At 40.0% G+C, this 17,608-nt stretch overlaps 1 long non-coding RNA gene across 1 annotated transcript in view; it reads right to left on the bottom strand.

Moving 5' to 3' along the window:
- Positions 1-2,941: 2,941 nt before the first annotated feature.
- LOC113633371 (uncharacterized) overlaps positions 2,942-17,608 on the bottom strand; it is a 158,502-nt gene continuing 143,835 nt past the window's right edge. The window contains exon 3 of the long non-coding RNA XR_003438160.1: positions 2,942-5,497. This is a non-coding gene — a long non-coding RNA (uncharacterized LOC113633371). The remainder of the gene's footprint in view (positions 5,498-17,608) is intronic.

Below are 17,608 nucleotides of genomic sequence, written 5' to 3'. Positions count from 1 at the left end.
CTTTATACCCCCGGCCTTCCAATCCTCTTTCTCAATGAGAGAAGGAAACTGATCCGCCTCCTCCCCTTTTATGGAGCCTGGGAGCGAGCGCCGTCTGGCTCCTCGCAGAACACGTAGACAATGCGCCCTCTAGGGTGACCATGCGGGATCGATTTCCAGACCAAGGCTCTGCGATGACTTGAAGACCCCAATGACGCTTTGCTGAAAGATGGGACTGTACAAGTCAAGGAGGAGGTGGGAAACTGAATTGTCTGTGCATATTGATTTTTATCAGAATTTCTTGAAAAAACGTTTTCATAGGGGCTGATCTACGGAAGCCTCATAATGAACATTTATGAAAGCAAAAACATTTCCTGCCCAACACAGAAGGGTGGGGAAGGGTTAAGTGGCTGCATTTTGTTACAAAGTGTTTTGTATCAGGTATATAGGCCATGGAACAATAGCTAAGCCGGGGTACTTCCGATGCCGGAACTGGCTTGCCTGGGTCACAGCAAGACTGGCTTCTGAAACCAGCGAGTTCCAGTGACTCAGGAGGAGAGAGAAAGGTTTTGAGGAGAGGGAAGGGGAGGTGGGAGGGGAGAAGAAAGAAAAGTGGAAGATGCTCATAACTGAGTGACCAAAGCCATTGGAGACTCAATCCTACTGCACTAGGGACCTAAACACACAAGGTCAGCCATTGCCCCTGTCAGTGAGAAGAGGGGGTAGGAGGGATTCTGATCCTGCCCTTTAATTCCTTTATCTGTAGCTTCCCTTTCTCTGAAATCAAAGCACCCTAGGCTGGACCCAGAAAATAGAAATTTGCTTAGCTGAAAAGTGCAGGTACAACCCTTCACTCCCTCTCCACCTCGCCTCCGCATCTACCCCCTACCCACCCACCTGAAAGTCTCAGAGAGGACTAAAAATGGCCACACGTTTGTTCTCTCTACCCTATAAAAAAGTCCTTCTTTTCTCATCTTCATTTCCTGTGCTTCAAGTGATCAGGAGGCTTCACCTATTTTTAACATTTTTATTGAGGTATAGTTGATTTACAGTATCATATGTTTCAGGTGTACAATATAATGAATCAATTTTTAAAGATTATACTCCATTTATAGTTACTATAAAATATTGGCTATATTCCCTGTGCTGTGCAATGTATCCTTGTAGCTTATTCATTTTATACATATAGGTTGTACCTCTTAATCCCCTACCCCTGTATTGCCCCTCACCACTACCCTCTCCCCACTGGTGACCATTAGTTCGTTCTCTATATCTGTGGGTCTGCTTCTTATGTTATATTCACTAGTTTGTTTTATTTTTTAGATTTCACATATAAGTGATATCACAGAGTATCTGTCTTTCTCTCTGACTTATTTCACTCAGCATAATGCCCTCCAAGTCCATCCATGTTGTTGCAAATGACAAAATTTGCAGAGGTTTCACCTATTAAATTGTATTAAGGACATTGGCCAAAAAAAAAAACAACAACCGTATAGGTTCCCCCATGGACACTTCTAGGTTTGTAAATGAGAAGAAGATGAGGTGAAAAACCAGAAAGTTCAATATGGGGAGTGAAAAGGCACAATGATAGGTGGTTAAAAGCATACATGTAAGTATCAACCCTAGGACCATGAAGACTCAGGGATCTAAGGATGGTCTCCTCTTCCTTTCAGAGTAGAGAAGACTGGAGCCGCTCAAAGGAAGACTGACTCAGTGTGTAGGGCTGTGTTCATACACACACAGGGCTGACTCATAGAAAAGGGGATCGCTGGCCCTGCTCAGATTACTAAAGCAGCACTGGCCAAAGTTTGCTCTGCAGAAAGTGTGCTCACAAAAAGCGTCCTGCATCCCAATTAGTGATTGAGACACTGTGCCCGTATCACCCCTTGAAGATGTGCCAAGCACTTTGACATATTACAAACAGTAAAAAGCTCTATAGGAAGGTAGCATACCTAACGTAGTTTAATCCAGCATTCCTCAAAACTACTTAAGCACAGGAAACTTTGATCTAATTATTTACTTGTTTGAGAAGCCATGGACATAGTGGTTGGGGGCAGGAAATCACAAAGAAGTGTATCCGTGTGACCTCGGATAAGTTACTTAACCTCTCTAAGCCTCAATTTCATCATCTGTAAAATGAGAGTCGTAATAGTAATGATGAGGAAATGCAAGTGAAGTTTGCAGGATAGCTTCTGGCACATTAAAGAATCCTCCACCTACTTTATACTTCACACGTAACTCTCATTTTCACTTCTCAGAACTGTTGAACATATCTTGGGAAATTCTGGCCTCATGAGTGCACTCACTAATTGGAGCTAGGAGAATAGATCCACCCTTTTTTTTTTTCCCTCAGATTTTTAACTTAGGAAGTTGCTCCTTTCTGGAAATATGACTTGACCTACCACATTCCTGAATTGATATAGTTTATGTGGTTAAGCTGCTCTAACTAGCAATAGTTATGAATTATTAGTATTTGGCTGACAATGAATAAGATGAGCATGTAATTTATCATATAAGCTGGGACACTTTTGAGAGCAGAAGGGGGTACCACTAATGGTCAGAACAACAGTTGTAAACAGGGTCTGGCCCAGGCAAAATGAGAGACCTAATCACTTTACTGAATAATCTGGAACCATAGACTATTTTTGGAAATCAGGTGACCTGAATCTCCAGGAATCTGCCAGTTGCTGAGTGAAATTTTTTTAATTTTTAATTAATTATATTTATTTAAATAAATTTATTTTATTTTTGGCTGCGTTGGTTCTTCGTTGCTGTGCACAGGCTTTCTCTAACTGCGGCGAGCGGGGGCTACTCTTCGTTGCGGTGCGCGGGCTTCTCATTGCGGCGGCCTCTCTTGTTGTGGATCACCGGCTCTAGAGCGCAGGCTCAGTAGTTGTGGTGCACGGGCTTAGCTGCTCCTCAGCATATGGGATCTTCCCGGACCAGGGATCGAACCCGTGTCCCCTGCATGGGCAGGCAGAGTCTTAACTACCGCACCACCATGGAAGTCCCTGCTGAGTGAAATTTAATGGCTGTGTAATAGGGTAGAAAAACAACTGCCTGAAGTCACCAGGCTTTGAATCCCTTTAGGCTAAGAATTATTTCCTTGTCTTCTTTGAGTCTCTACTACTGTGTAGTAGATACTCAATATATTTAAAAAATTCATTTAGCATTTAGTTCAACAAATATTTATTAGGCACCTGCTATATTCCAGGCACTGTTCTAGAAACTGTAGATATAACAGTAAACAAGCCAGCCTGCTTGCTGCTCTCACAGAGTACATATGTCAGACAAGAGATAGACAATAAAGAAGTAAGCAAGTACACAAATAAGAATGAATGTGCCAAGTTCTATGAAGACAAAACACGATGGCATGATGAAGCGTAGGAAGGTGGGGATTAGACCCAGTGGCCTGGCAATGCCTCTCTAAGGAGGATGAGTCTTTAATGGTGAGAACAAATCAACCTTGAGAAGGTCCACTGGAAGGTAAGGGAACTGACAGTGAAAAGGTTATATGCAGAGAAGAACTCAGCAGGTGGAAGAAACAGAAGGAAGGCTGGAGTCAGTAGGCCCACTGAAGGAGGGAGAAAATAGATAGGAGAGCAGGAGAAAAAGGACAGGAGCTAATAAATGGGCCTTGGAGATAGGTTCATAGAATTTGGATTTCATTCTAAGGGCAATATGTAGTCAGACACAGGAAGGCTTGAAGCAGGGTAATGACTTGATTATTTGAATGAATGGCTCCAATTCTACGTTTGCAGCTGTCACTTCACTAACTATGACTTTGATGACACTGCTTATCCTCAATGAGATTTTCAGATCTAAATGATACCTAAAGTCCTAGAAAAGACTAAAATTTTAGATTGCAATGAAAGGTTTTCCCTAAGGAAAACATTCATTTGGAAGGAGTGCAGCCCCATTTAGGGAATCATACATTACCTAATGTCCTGTCTTTTGTTATTCTTCTTGTTTCCTATTACTCTCTCCTTTCTCTAATTACCCCTAAGTTCAAGAGAAGAGAAAAAATAGCAAACATTTCCATATGGATTGGTTACTACGTCGTGTGCATTCAGCATTCAGCCGCCCTAAGAAGTCTGAACTTAAGAATTCTTTCCTCTGTGGTTAACAACCCTCTACTTACTAGAGGGAAGCACCCCCTCCCATAGAAACTGCATCCCCTCTGACACAAAACAGGTTGATTCCAGGCCTGGAGAGAGGGCTAACTGAGAGAGAACAGCCATCTAGGGATGGCACAGACCTGATAAACAACAACAGCTCTGTGTTCTTTCTGTGAGCACTGGCCCACAAGTCAGGACATTGACTTTTAGTCCCAGCGAAACTAAAGCACTGTCTGACCTTGGGCAAACACTGACTGAATTCTTTTCCTTAGTTTCATTCTTACAAGACAATGATAATATCTGCTTCCTTTAAGTCCCACAATAAGGCTGCTTAGAAGATCACATGCCCTCTACTTTGGAACATTCTTCTTTAGAAACACACGTCAGGCATCCCCTCCTCCTCCCTTTTCAGGTTCAGTGTATTTAGGGAGGTCTGGGCTCACAGTGGAATATTTAAGGCATAATCCTAATTGTTTATTCATGGTTGCCTGCCTCTCCTCAGACGCCAGCAGAAGTGTTTGAAGGAGCAAGTGTGCCTTGAGGAGAAAGCCCTGGTCTCTTATAAGCATCGTCAACGGAGCAGAGATAACATTAAAAACAGAAAATGTGCATGATGCTTTCATAGACGTTATGTCAGAAAATATGGATACGAGTCACAGGCATTCTCTCTGAGAATTTAAGAGACGGTGCGTATGAAGTAGCTTCAAATACATGAAGTTCAATATAAAATAACAGCAGGAAAAAAAATTAAAAAATAAAAGAACAGCAGGGTGTAAACTTGTGACCTGCTCTGTAGTGAACGGTGCCACTTTCCCAACTGTCCCTTTTTTGAGATGGTTAACTCAGCTGGCCTTATATAACATCAACCGAACAGGAGGCGGGTTTTTTTTTGGAGAAAGAGGAATTGAGGAAAGAAGACTCATAAAAGTCAATGGATTGAACTTGTTGTTTGGGAAGAATCTGTTCTCTTGGAGAGGAATCTTTTCTTTTCTTTTCCTTTAAAATTATGGCTGAGTGTCCTGTCAAGGGCACTGCAATAAGCTGTGTAGGCTGTTTGGTAAGGGTACTTCGGTCTGGGTTGTAGAATTTGGTCCTGTTTTTCCTCATTAATGCTGACTGCTAATATGATTTACTGCTGCTGTGTGGACTTAGCCCTCACCCTTTAGCTGACAGGAAATGACACAGCTCTGTGAATGTGGAATAATAAGTCATTGCCCAACTGATCATCCTTTTCTCTGTTTACAGCAAATTTGACAAAGAATTTGTTGCATACTTTAGAAACGCAGGTCCATAATTTTTGTTCTGTATGTCAAAGGGTACATATAACCATTTCCAACTGCCTCTTCCAAACTTCAGTGTCACTGATTCCTAATGACATTTCTTTTATAATTCAGGATTTCCTAGGGGGTAGAAAAAACAAACAAACAAACAAAAGATTAACATTTGAAGAATTAATACAGGATGATAAGACTTATTGATACTACTAAACATCCAAATATACTCTATATCAATTTGTCAGTGCAATATGAAAACTATTTAAGAAACTTCCCTAAGAAAAAACTTTAAAGAATGAGTTCTTTAGAAATTGTTGTCTTTGAAAAACACTAGTACATTCAAAAGATACACCATATTCAGTGTTTTAGGAGTAGTCAAAGAAAAGCAAAGATTATTACTGAACACTAATCAGGCCATCTTTCAGAGACTACCAGAGCTTCATTGCCAATCTGATGAAATATACAGAGCTGAGTTACTTATGGCAATGTCCATGGTCAAGGGGCATTCAATATTTTATTTTATTTTACTTTTTTTTTTTTTTTTTTTGCGTTACGCAGGCCTCTCCCGTTGCGGAGCACAGGCTCCGGACGCGCAGGCTCAGCGGCCATGGCTCACGGGCCCAGCCGCTCCGCGGCACGTGGGATCCTCCCGGACCGGGGCACGAACCCGCGTCCCCTGCATTGGCAGGCGGACTCTCAACCACTGCGCCACGCGGGAAGCCCCTTATTTTACTTTTTAAATTAATTTTAATTGGAGTATAGTTGCTTTACAATGTTGTGTTAGCTTCTACTGGCATTCAGTATTTTAATCCAAGACTTAAAAAATGGAGTCACAGATGCCCTATCAAATTTCTGGAAAAATCCTTTGTGAAAATTCTTGTCATTTATGTTGAAATACTTTAAGAAAGAAAATGTGAAAACTTCTTTGAGCTTAGCATTTATTTACTGAAAAGGCAGTAGTTGTTAGATCAAATGTATAAACAAAACCCTCAGTAACCACTACTTTATTATTTCTGAACTCAGAATGAGGAAACAGGAAATAATTGACTAGAACAACTTGAAATGAGTCATTAGCTTAGGCAAAGACAAAGACAGACAGTAGATTTTAAAGTTAAATAACCTCAATTTGCTGATATTACTCTTGAGACCAGCAGCTCTCAATTTATGTTTGGGCAGAGGGCTACTATTTTGGTAAATAAAACCAATCAACCAACAAAAAAATTCACAGATGTTCCCTGGAGGACTGTGCCCAGAACTAGAAGTCAAGTTGCAACAATTTTGATAACAAATCTATAAAGAGATGTCTAGGTCTGGTACTCTGTGTATAATATTGACTTAAAAATTGAGTGCCTTAGACGGGGTTACATTAGATCTTGAATCACGCAGGATCCATGAACAAGGACTATAATGGATCACTAGTGATTCCAGACGCAGGATTTGAGAATCACTGCTCCAGACCAGTTTTTAGGGTCAAAAGATGTTTCCTTTTGACAACTGATTCGACTTCAGCTGATTGGATTTAGTACTTCAGATCATAAGCTCAACTGGAGAGGCAGTGCTTACGGAAGAGTTTATGACTGTTAAAGACTGTAAAAAATATGACAATATCAATTCTCTCTTCTTTTTGGTTGCAGAAATGAGAGCAAAATTATTTCATTTGCTTTCATTGAATTACTTGGTATGTCTTATGTTCTTATCCTAGAAGATCCTTTCAGTTAAATATTCTTTATTTCCAGGGTGTAAGTTCAAACCCCAAATCTTCTTCTTTCCTTTGAAGGAAACCTCTTTGAGGGAAGAGGGCGTCCTGGAAAATATACCCCAAATGCTCAAAACAGTACTCAAGAATATCTAAGATAATGCAGATCCGGATAAGGTCTTGCAACCACCGATTTTTGAAAACATATATAAAGGAGAAGAAAATTATTCTTTTATCCCTGGCCAACAAGAATCTTGCCTTCTGTAAACATCTTCTAGTCTTGAGGGTCCTCTGGGTCCTCCTTCTCCCCTCTAACTTTCAAGGAACCCTCTCTGAAAGGCACCGCTTTTTACCAGTGCTGGCTATTACACACTGAGTGCTTTGAATGTGATTATGAACTGACTGTTAGCGCCTTCAAACTGTCCACATAAGTAGAGGTCAAATGACTCACCACAATCTGATCCTGGCCCTTATCCAAGATTTTTCTGTAGGTCACATCATTGTCACCAAACCACTACAGACTGGCTATAGGTTAAAAGAATGTGTAAACATGACGATGCAATGTCTGGTAACTAGCAAGATATGTAAGTTGTGTGTGAAAAAAAAACAAAAAACAGACCCCTGTCCTGTTCTTTAAAGGCGTAGAGGAGGTCCTAATTCATCGATAATACAATTCACCTTAATTTTAACTCAGAGCAGAAAGCTACCATCAGCACACTGTATGTAGCCATTGATCTTAATAAATACTTACTGAGGATTTATGCCAGGACACTTTGTTTTGGCTTATAGCCTCCATGCTGCTTCTGAAAATGCCCCATGGTGCTTCCACACTGTCACAGCAACGCTATGGAATCGATCCAATGACTGCTCTCAGGAGTACAGCATGTCATCGAGTCCCACGTATAGATGTCTAGATTCATGTTAGATGAGGTCGCTAAAGGCTCTTAACACATTGGCACCAGGGCAATTAACGGTGGTTCACATATAATTAAAACAGACATTTGAAACCAAATTTTGAAGTACATCATAAATCTTGGCATGATGAGAAAAGAAGAAAATTAGGGAAAATATGAATGTATTTCTTTTTATTAAAAAACATGAATTAGAAAGAAAGGCTAATATTAGCATCCTAAAGAGAGGCTTATTTACTCTAATGTACAGTGGAAGGCATTCAACTTTGACTCATTTTCCAAAACAGCTGACTAGCTGTTGCCCAATTAATACATTTTGGAAACTTTCCAGAAGTGATCCTTTCCATTTCCATTTACGTATTCACAGTTTTACTCCCCGCCTCCCGGCCGAGTTCTCAGTTTGTATTTTCAGCAGGCTTGGTGAGTGCTACCTGGCCTACACTTCTCAGTCTTGGGGCCTGGGAAGTCAGGTCAAAAGAGTTGGAGGAAAGAGAATCAGCAGACTTTGCAGTTCTCTGGAGCTTACCTACTGAGCCATCCATGGACTTCAGGACCTCTTGGGGCCTCCCAGATTGACTGGTGCTGACAGGATTTCTCACAGCGCTCTGAAACACACCGACGTGAATGACTAGAGACTATGAGAACAGCAACTCTAACCATGAAAATCTCTTTCTGTAATAGTCCAGAATGTCTGGGTGCAAGGATAAAAGAGGAAGTCTTTCTGAGGGTCAATGATTTGGGTAATTCCAGGCCCCCAATGTCCACTGTTCCCACGCACACAGCCCTGCAAAGCTTTTACTACCACGAGGAACGTCAGTTTGTATTAAAATATAAACAGAGCATTAGACGGCAGACCCAGTCTCCAAAGGAAATCTGGGAGACAATCATGGTCTCTAGGTTTTCTAAAATTACACAGGAGTAAAAACAATGAGGTTATAGTTTGGAGGGCAAAATTTTGCTTACATCGTGAAAATATAAATGACCCTCACATTTATTTTTAGAGCCCAATAAAATTACTATGTTTAAACTCAATGCAAATGAACGGTTGTGTTCGCCTCATGGTTCAATTCAATGATGCACTGCATTCCCCTCTCTGGTCTTAAAACCTCTATGGAGAAGTGGCCGGAAGAAACTGAAATGCAGTTCCTTGCGATGAAACTCTTTCTCAGTTGTGAGCCAGCCCTAGAGGCTTACGGGCTCAGGCACAGTTACTCACTCTTTCCTTTCTGGTCTAAATCTGGTTCGAGTATCTATCAGAGAAAGCCTTAAAGGGACTGAAGGAGAGTCAAGAGTGTAAGCACTGATGGGCCCCTGACTTTGACTTTGAAAATGGTGGGTAATTGTAAGTGCTAGAGGCATCCAGATATAATGACTTCATACGGTGTTGGGAATATGGATATTTTGGTTACCACTAACTAGCCTGGTGATCATGGGCAAATATTTAACCTCTCTGGGTGTCAAGTTCTCCACCTGTAAAATTAGAGAGCTGACACAGATGATGTCTGAGATCTTGGACAGCTTTAAGGTGCATGGCCTATGACTCAGATTGGTTTTTAGATCAGTGGGAAGAACTATGTCCCCATTGCCTGCCTTCCTTTCCATCAGCCTACAGCACTTGGCTCCCAATGTAGGGCTACAAATTCAATTTCTTTAACATAGATACTCTTATTCAGGTTATATATTTCCCCTTGTATCCATTTTGGAAATAATGTTTCTCAAGGAATTTGTCCATTTCATCTATGTTGTCAAAATTGTTGGCACAAATCCATAGTATTTTCTTCTTCTTCTTCTTCTCCTATTCTTCTATAGGATCGTCTATAGGATCTATGGTGATAGTCCTTCTTTCATTCTTGATTTTGGTATTTTCTTTCTTCTACCTTTTGTTTTTGATTAGTTTTGATAGAGGCTTCACTTGTATTCACTTTTCAGAAGAACCAACTTTTGATTCTTCCAAATGTTAATTTTATTATTATTTGAGATTCATTTCATTGACTTCTGCTCTATTTTTTTAATTTAAAAAATTTATTTATTTTTATTTATTTATTATTATTATTTTCTTGGCCGCACTGGGTCTTCATTGCTGTGCGCATGCTTCTCATTGCAGTGGCTTCTCTTGTTGCCGAGCACAAGCTCTAGGCACGCGGGCTCAGTAGTTGTGGCTCGTGGGCTCTAGAGCGCAGGCTCAGTAGTTGTGGCACACGGGCTTAGCTGCTCTGTGGCATGTGGGATCTTCCCGGACCAGGGATCGAACCCGTGCCCTCTGCACTGGGAGCGTGGAGTCTTAACCACTGGACCGCCAAGGAAGTCCCTTAATTTTCTTTTATTTTTCTAGAATTTTAAGGTGGAAGGGTAGATAATTAATTTTAGAGGTTTCTTGTTTTTCTAATATAAATATTTAAAGCTATGGATTTCCTTTTAAACATTCTTTTAGCTGCATCTTACAAATTTCAATATGTTGTATTTTTTATTGTTCCATTCAAAATATTTTCTAACTTTTCTTGTGACTTCTTCTTTGGCCAATGGGTCATTTAAAAGTATTGCCTAAAATCCAAATATTTGGAGGAATTTATTGATATCTTTTTGTTATTGATTTCTAATATAATTCTGTTGGGATCAGATAAAATACTCTGTGATTTCAATCCTTTTAAATATATTGAAAGTTTTTAATAGACTAGCATATTGCCTTTTTTGTTTAATATTTCAGGTGTGCTTGAAGAGAATGTATATTCTGCATCTGTCAGATGTAGTATTCTATAAAAGTCTATTAGGTGACTTGTTGTTAGTGTCATTCAAATCTTCTGCATTGCTATTGACTTTTAAAAAAATTATTTGTTCTATCAGTTGCTGAGAATTGGCTGTTAAAGTCTCCTGTGATGATTGTGAATTTATCTATTTCCCTATTTAGTTTTGTCAATTTTTGTTTCATGTACTTTGAAGCTTTTTTATTAGTTGTATTACATTCAAAATTGTCATGTTTTTGATAAATTCAATTTTTTATATTATAAAATATCTCTCTTTATCTTGGATAATACTTATTATTTGAAGCCTACTATGACATAAATACAGTCACACTAGCTTTCTTATTATTAGTGCCTGGATAGTGTTTTATTCCCTATCTTTTTACTTTTAAACTGTTCGCAACTCTATATTTAAAGTGTGCTTCGGGACTTCCCTGGTGGTCCAGTGGTTAAGAATCTGCCTTCCAATGCAGGGGATGTGGGTTCCATCCCTGCTCGAGGAACTAAGATCCCACATGCTGCAGGGCAACTAATCCCGCACACCACAACGAAGAGCCCGCGTGCCGAAACTAAGACCTGACACAGCCAAAAAATAAATAAGTTAAAAAAAAAGTAAAGTCTTACATATATATAATTAAAAAAAATAAAGTGTGCTTCATATTGGTGGCATATAGTTGGGTTTGTATTATTATCTATTCTGATAATTGTTTTTAATTGGAGATTATATTTAATATAGTAACTGATATAGTTCAGTTGGCTATGATTTTTCGGTTGCTTTTGTGTTTTCATTTTCCTGCCATGCTAAGTTTCCTTTTGTCATATATCTTCTAAACAGGTTTCTAGGTGTCATCCTATCAACTTGGGCTGCTTTTCTATCTCTCAAAGGAAGTAGATCAATAGAACATATACACACTAAACATAGTCAAATGAACAGAGACATGGAAAATAAGTCAGTTGGGAACGTAGGTTCTAGGATGAATCACACAACTCATGGTCATTATGCAGAAAGGACTTATGAGAGGCTCAGTGTCAGTACTGGTGGTAGTTGTCTGGGACCGGCACCGGGCCTGATACTGCTGAATATTTTCTTTGGTGATTTGTGAAAATTATAATTAAAGGAGCAAATCATGTATTGCTGGGTGGAAAGGCTGGCCAGTCCATGGTTGCCCAGATTATAATAATGAAATACTATGTTGGAGGAATAATGAGTAGCAAACAAAATGAGTGTTAATCAGGTAAATCTTCAGCTGATACACTTAAAAACAAAGCTAAAAATATTCTAAGCTAATAAGGATGAACAAGATTAGCAGGAAAAAAGTCTTGAGGTTAACATGAATAAGCAAATGATTCTTTTACCACTGAAGTTCAACAATTTAAAAATATTATTGTGAGACTAGGATTCAGAAATAATAATAAAGCAAGTCACAGTGATGGCCTAACTTCTATACTTAGCACCAGTGTGCTATGTCCAGTTCTAGATTCCCTAATCAACCTGGGAGAACTGGATAGATTTCAGGGAAGCATCAGAACTTTGGTTTTAGAGCTAGACCAACAGTCAGAGATAAATCTGTCCAAACTTCACATTTTACTGATGATGAATCTCAGAAAGGTTGAAGTGTTTTATCCAAAGGCACACACTTAGTTTGTGGCAGAATTGTAACTGCAGCCTTAACTTTTAATCCTTTGCCTATTGCTCTTTCCAGCTCTCCAATGAACTAGGGATTTTGAAATGAGAGGAGATGAGGAAAGATGTAGGGAAGTGAGATTATTCATTATAGAGAAGAAAATGTTTAGATTAGATACAATACCTATCATCAAACCTATGAGAATTTCTTATTTAAAAGATGATGACCAGACACTCTTCATCTCCTCTAACCAGGGACTTCATTCCCACGGGTGACTGAAGGAAAGGAAATGCACAAGAAAGTGCTACAGGAGGAATTTAGGAAACACAGAGCGAGAACCATTACTTATTAGTGTGGCAGCTCACAGTACCTGTTCCCCAGAAGTTTGATTTTTTTAAAATTCGGATATGTTTCACCTATCTAAAATGGTAATTGCTACAGATGGGAGGATCTTGTTCGAGATCCCTAAGCTTCCACACTAGATCATTTTTATTTGCCCTTATTGTGTGCCTCTTCATCATTCTCTTGCGAGATCTTATTCCAAGACAGAGAAATAAAACTTGAAACCAATTAAATATTCTTGTTCTTAGTACCATCCAATACCATTCCCAGAGTGAGCTGACTCCCTGCTGAGCCTTTATTGTAAGATTGCCACTTTTATCTTTTACTATAAACTACAGGGTTTTGGTGTTAGGTGAGACAGTTTACCTAAGCACGCCCTTGGCTGACCAAAATGTACTCGCAAGAGCTACTGGAAAGTATGACCCCATTTGTCAGCAGCAAATGGAATTCTTCTTAGTTAATATTATGGCAAAATGTTAGCTTGTTAAGTTGTGAATTGCTCGAGATAACAATTTATTACCAGCTTACTGGGTAAATAAAAACCTGGACACTACAAACTGCATGAAAAACTACAATTAAAAGTCATTGCCTGTAGTGCATTTTGCTTATAAGGCCAATACTTTTTAAATGGAAAGCAAGTTCAAGTAACATTAAAATCTGTATTACATAATTTCAGACATATAGACTTGGAACAACCTGCATGATCTTCTTAGAAATTCAGAGATTGATTGTTGTTACTTTACTCTCCTGTGCTACAGATAAAACAACATCACATCTTTGCTAGTTGAAAGTAAATTGAAATTCTTTTTTAGGCAAGTACTTTCAGTCAAGAAAAACAGCTTTATTTTAGTTTATATCAAGGTTGATTCTTTTCCATTATGTAGGAGTGTTTACAAATGATTTTGACAAAGGTCACACGACCAAATCATTATTTTTCTTTAAAGAGTGCGCCTCTATAAGAGACAACAAAATGAGAACCAGTCAAAGAAAGTAAATAAGTTTACTTCTCTTGAACATACATGAGGATCATTTGACTTGTCCACATCCCAGATAATTTACAAAGGAAGAAAACAATTACACTATAACACCCAGTTGTTTGGAATGGCTTTGGTGTTTTTAAAAACATCTCATATTTCATGTTGTTTTCCATCGAGGAATATGCACCCATTATAGGACATTATAAAGTATTTTGCTATCCCATGGAGCCTGTGTCATACATTTTTTAGGCCCAGTCATATTCTCCATATATAGAGAGAGGAGTTATGTGTAGTGGACTGGGTAAGAGTTTGAACAATGGAATCTGAGAAAGCTCGTTTCATATCTGGACTCTATTTACTTCCTGTGAATGAACACTGTGGGCAAGTCACTTAACCTTTAGCTTCTCTGTGCTTGTGGATGATTACTCAATTACACCCTTTTTTTTTTTTTTTTTTTTGTGGTACGCGGGCCTCTCACTGTTGTGGCCTCTCCCGTTGCGGAGCACAGGCTCCGGACGCGCAGGCTCAGCGGCCATGGCTCACGGGCCTGGCTGTTCCGTGGCATGTGGGATCTTCCCAGACCGGGGTATGAACCCGTGTCCCCTGCATCGGCAGGCGGACTCTCAGTCACTTGCACCACCAGGGAAGCCCCAGTTACACCCTTTTGATTCTAGTAACTGGGAGGGAAGGTAACATTCACATCTGACCTGTATTATTATTATTTTTTGCTTGTCCCTAAGCTTACTCACTATGAGAGAAGGCAGAACAACCTGTAGAAGTCCAAGAAAGCTGGTAGTGACAACACTGCAGCCCTATAGGACACCCCACAGTATTCTCCACCCTGGAGGGAACACCAGTACCTTTCTCTATCTTGGACAGAATGAATCTTAAGACATCATCTTGAGTGTCTGTAAACATCAACAGATAGACTTTGCCACTGTTTCATTTAAAATTACACATGTGGTATACATTACCTGAATATTAATTAGAGTGATACCAGAATCAGACCTTCCCTTTTGCAACCCAATAGGGAGTTAGAGTCAGATGCCATGATTTCCAGAAAGTCAAGCATTCCACAAAGAATAGCACTAGAGCTATTCTGAGGACTCCCATGGACCTCTATGGCATATTTTACTCATTTCTCTGTACCTTTAATAAGTATGGAAAATGTCTTAGTTAGCTTGGGCTGCCATAACCGAAGAGCACAGACTACGTGTCTTAAGCAACAGAAATTTATTTTCTCATAGCTCTGGAGGCTGGAAAGTTCAAGATCAAGGTTCGAATGGGTTCTGTTTCTGGTGAGACCTCTCTTCCTAGTTTGTAGATGGCCATCTTCTTGCTGTGTCCTCACATGGCCTTTCCTTTGCATGCACAAAGAGAGCGAGAAAGAGAGAGAGAGACAGAGACAGAGACAGAGAGACAGAGAGACCTCTTCCTCTTCTTCTAAGGTCCTCAGCCCTATCAGACTAGGGACGCATCCTTGTGACCTCATTTAACTTTAATTACCTCCTTAGGGGCCTGTCTCCAGAGACAGTCACATTGGAAGTTAGGGTTCAACATGTGAATTTGGGGCACAATTGAGTCCAAAGTAGACAATAAATAGGGAGATTTACTGGCATTGTCTTAATTTCTTAAAGCATTTTTATGAAAAAGGCAATTATTTAAATGTATAAGTAAATGTGATTTGATTTTTTTTTACCTTTGCTAGATTTTTTTTTTTTTTTTTTTTGCGGTACGCGGGTCTCTCACTGTTGTGGCCTCTCCCGTTGCGGAGCACAGGCTCCGGACGCGCAGGCTCAGCGGCCATGGCTCACGGGCCCAGCCGCTCCGCGGCATGTGAGATCTTCCCAGACCGGGGCACGAACCCGTGTCCCCTGCATCGGCAGGCGGACTCTCAACCACTGCGCCACCAGGGAAGCCCTTTGCTAGAATTTTTAAAGGTAAAATACATTTGTATCTTTGCTTGACTTTGCTAGACTTTTATATTTATGAAATATATTTCAGATATTTCCTAAATCTGAAAATGACCTTGTTATATCACTAGCTGTTGGGTTCAGAAGATCACCATAGTCTTATAAAGTGTCTTGAGAAAAACCATGCGGAGAGCAAGAGACATTAACGTCATATTATAAGGCTAGAGAGATTGAGTACAGCGCCTCCAGTGTAAAACTCATAAAACTGAGGTCTAAAGAAAATCACAAATAAGTAACTGAGACACCTCTGCAACCTTGACCAGCCTCTGACCTCACTGATCTTTGCTTTCCTCATTAACTCATCCACAATCCTTCTTGCTCCTATCCCGGTTCTTTTAAAGTCCAGAATTAAATGTAAAACTCTTCTGTGGATCCAAGGTGTAACCCGAACCTATAGCTGAAGAAATTCTTGTGCCTGTGTAGTGGTGGCACAACTTTGACCTTATAAATTGATCCAATAAATCTGAATTTCAAAGTGAGTAGAGATTCCTAGGAATTCTGTAGGTCATAAGATGACCTTATTTAGGAGAACAAATAATGTAATAATATACAGCCACGAAGAGAAAGACATCAACTCCGAACTGAAGCAATTTATTTAACACTTGAAGTTGTTGGCATATTTAACAGTCATCAGATAGACCATAATACTGATAAAGCATTATATGGGTTAATTTATAAAATGTATTCTTAGCAGTTATCTAATAAACAACATTTGTCATTGATTGAGTACCTACTGGCATAATTGCTTTGCTTTCCAAATCGAGACAATCTTCCAATGTCACATAAAGTATTTTAAACTACTATGAAACATACATTCATTTGCTCATAAACTGAAGATTTTATAACAAGGGCAAAATAATTAAAATTTTAAAAACAAAATCATAGTTTTTTTTAATATTTATTTATTTATTTGGCTGCATCGGGTCTTAGTCGTGGCACGCAGGATCGTCATTGCGACATGCGGGATCTTTTTCTTTTTTTTTTTTTAATTGCAGCATGTGGGATCTTTCAGTCACGGCATGCTAACTCCTAGCAGCAGCATGCCAACTCTCAGCTGCGGCACGCGGGATCCAGTTCCCTGACCAGGGATGGAACCTGAGCCCCCCGAACTGGGAGCATGGAGTCCTAGCCACTGGACCACCAGGGAAATCCCCAAATTATAGTTTCTTTTTGTTTTTCTTTTGCGGTGCGCGGGCCTCTCACTGTTGTGGCCTCTCCCGCTGCAGAGCACAGGCTCCGGACGCGCAGGCTCAGCGGCCATGGCTCACGGGCCCAGCCGCTCCGCGGCACGTGGGATCTTCCCGGACTGGGGCACGAACCCGTGTCCCCTGCATCGGCAGGCGGACTCTCAACCACTGCGCCCCCAGGGAAGCCCTAGTTTTTTTAAAGGTAGTAAATATTTTATTATATCCAAAATTATTGAGTTCCAGTGTAGTGAAAGCTGTCAATTCACTCAACAAACCTCAAGAAACCGAAGAAACAGAGACCCTCATTTAATCTAAAGAGAGAGAAGACTGATGGCTAAAAACAACCAGGTGCTAAGTTCAGTATTCCTGCTGTGGTTATGAAGATTGTAAAGAAGAATCTATAATCTCATGCTTTTTTAAAATTTGGCTAATAAGCATGCATGCATGTTTGTGTATGTTTCAAGTCTTCCCTTTTATTAAGCCTCAGATTCAGCTCCTGCCTCTCTTCTTTATGTGGATTTGTCTTGTAACGTGGAGTATAAGACTCTCTCTGGCAGACACCGTACAACTGTGTCTGCTGTGGCACACATCTATCCTGAGCAGTCGGCACACCAGACCAGCCTATCCGTGAGGAGCCTTCTCTCTGGAAGCCAGAGTGCCCTTTACTAATTGATTTTTAGTAGAGAACTGAAGGGTAATCTTCCTAGGAGAATTGATTCTTCTCACCCAGGAGAGATGACTCTTCTGGAGAAGAGTTTGCTTTCTCTGGGCTGCTCTTCTGACTTTGA

The sequence above is a fragment of the Aethalodelphis obliquidens genome, unplaced genomic scaffold, assembly GCF_003676395.1.
Source record: "Aethalodelphis obliquidens isolate GAN/ISIS:26980383/991018 unplaced genomic scaffold, ASM367639v1 scaffold2, whole genome shotgun sequence".
In the NCBI taxonomy this organism is placed as follows: Eukaryota; Metazoa; Chordata; class Mammalia; order Artiodactyla; family Delphinidae; genus Aethalodelphis; species Aethalodelphis obliquidens.
The sequence above is the reverse complement of the archived record's forward strand: the minus strand, read 5'-3'. Positions and strand labels throughout refer to the sequence as shown.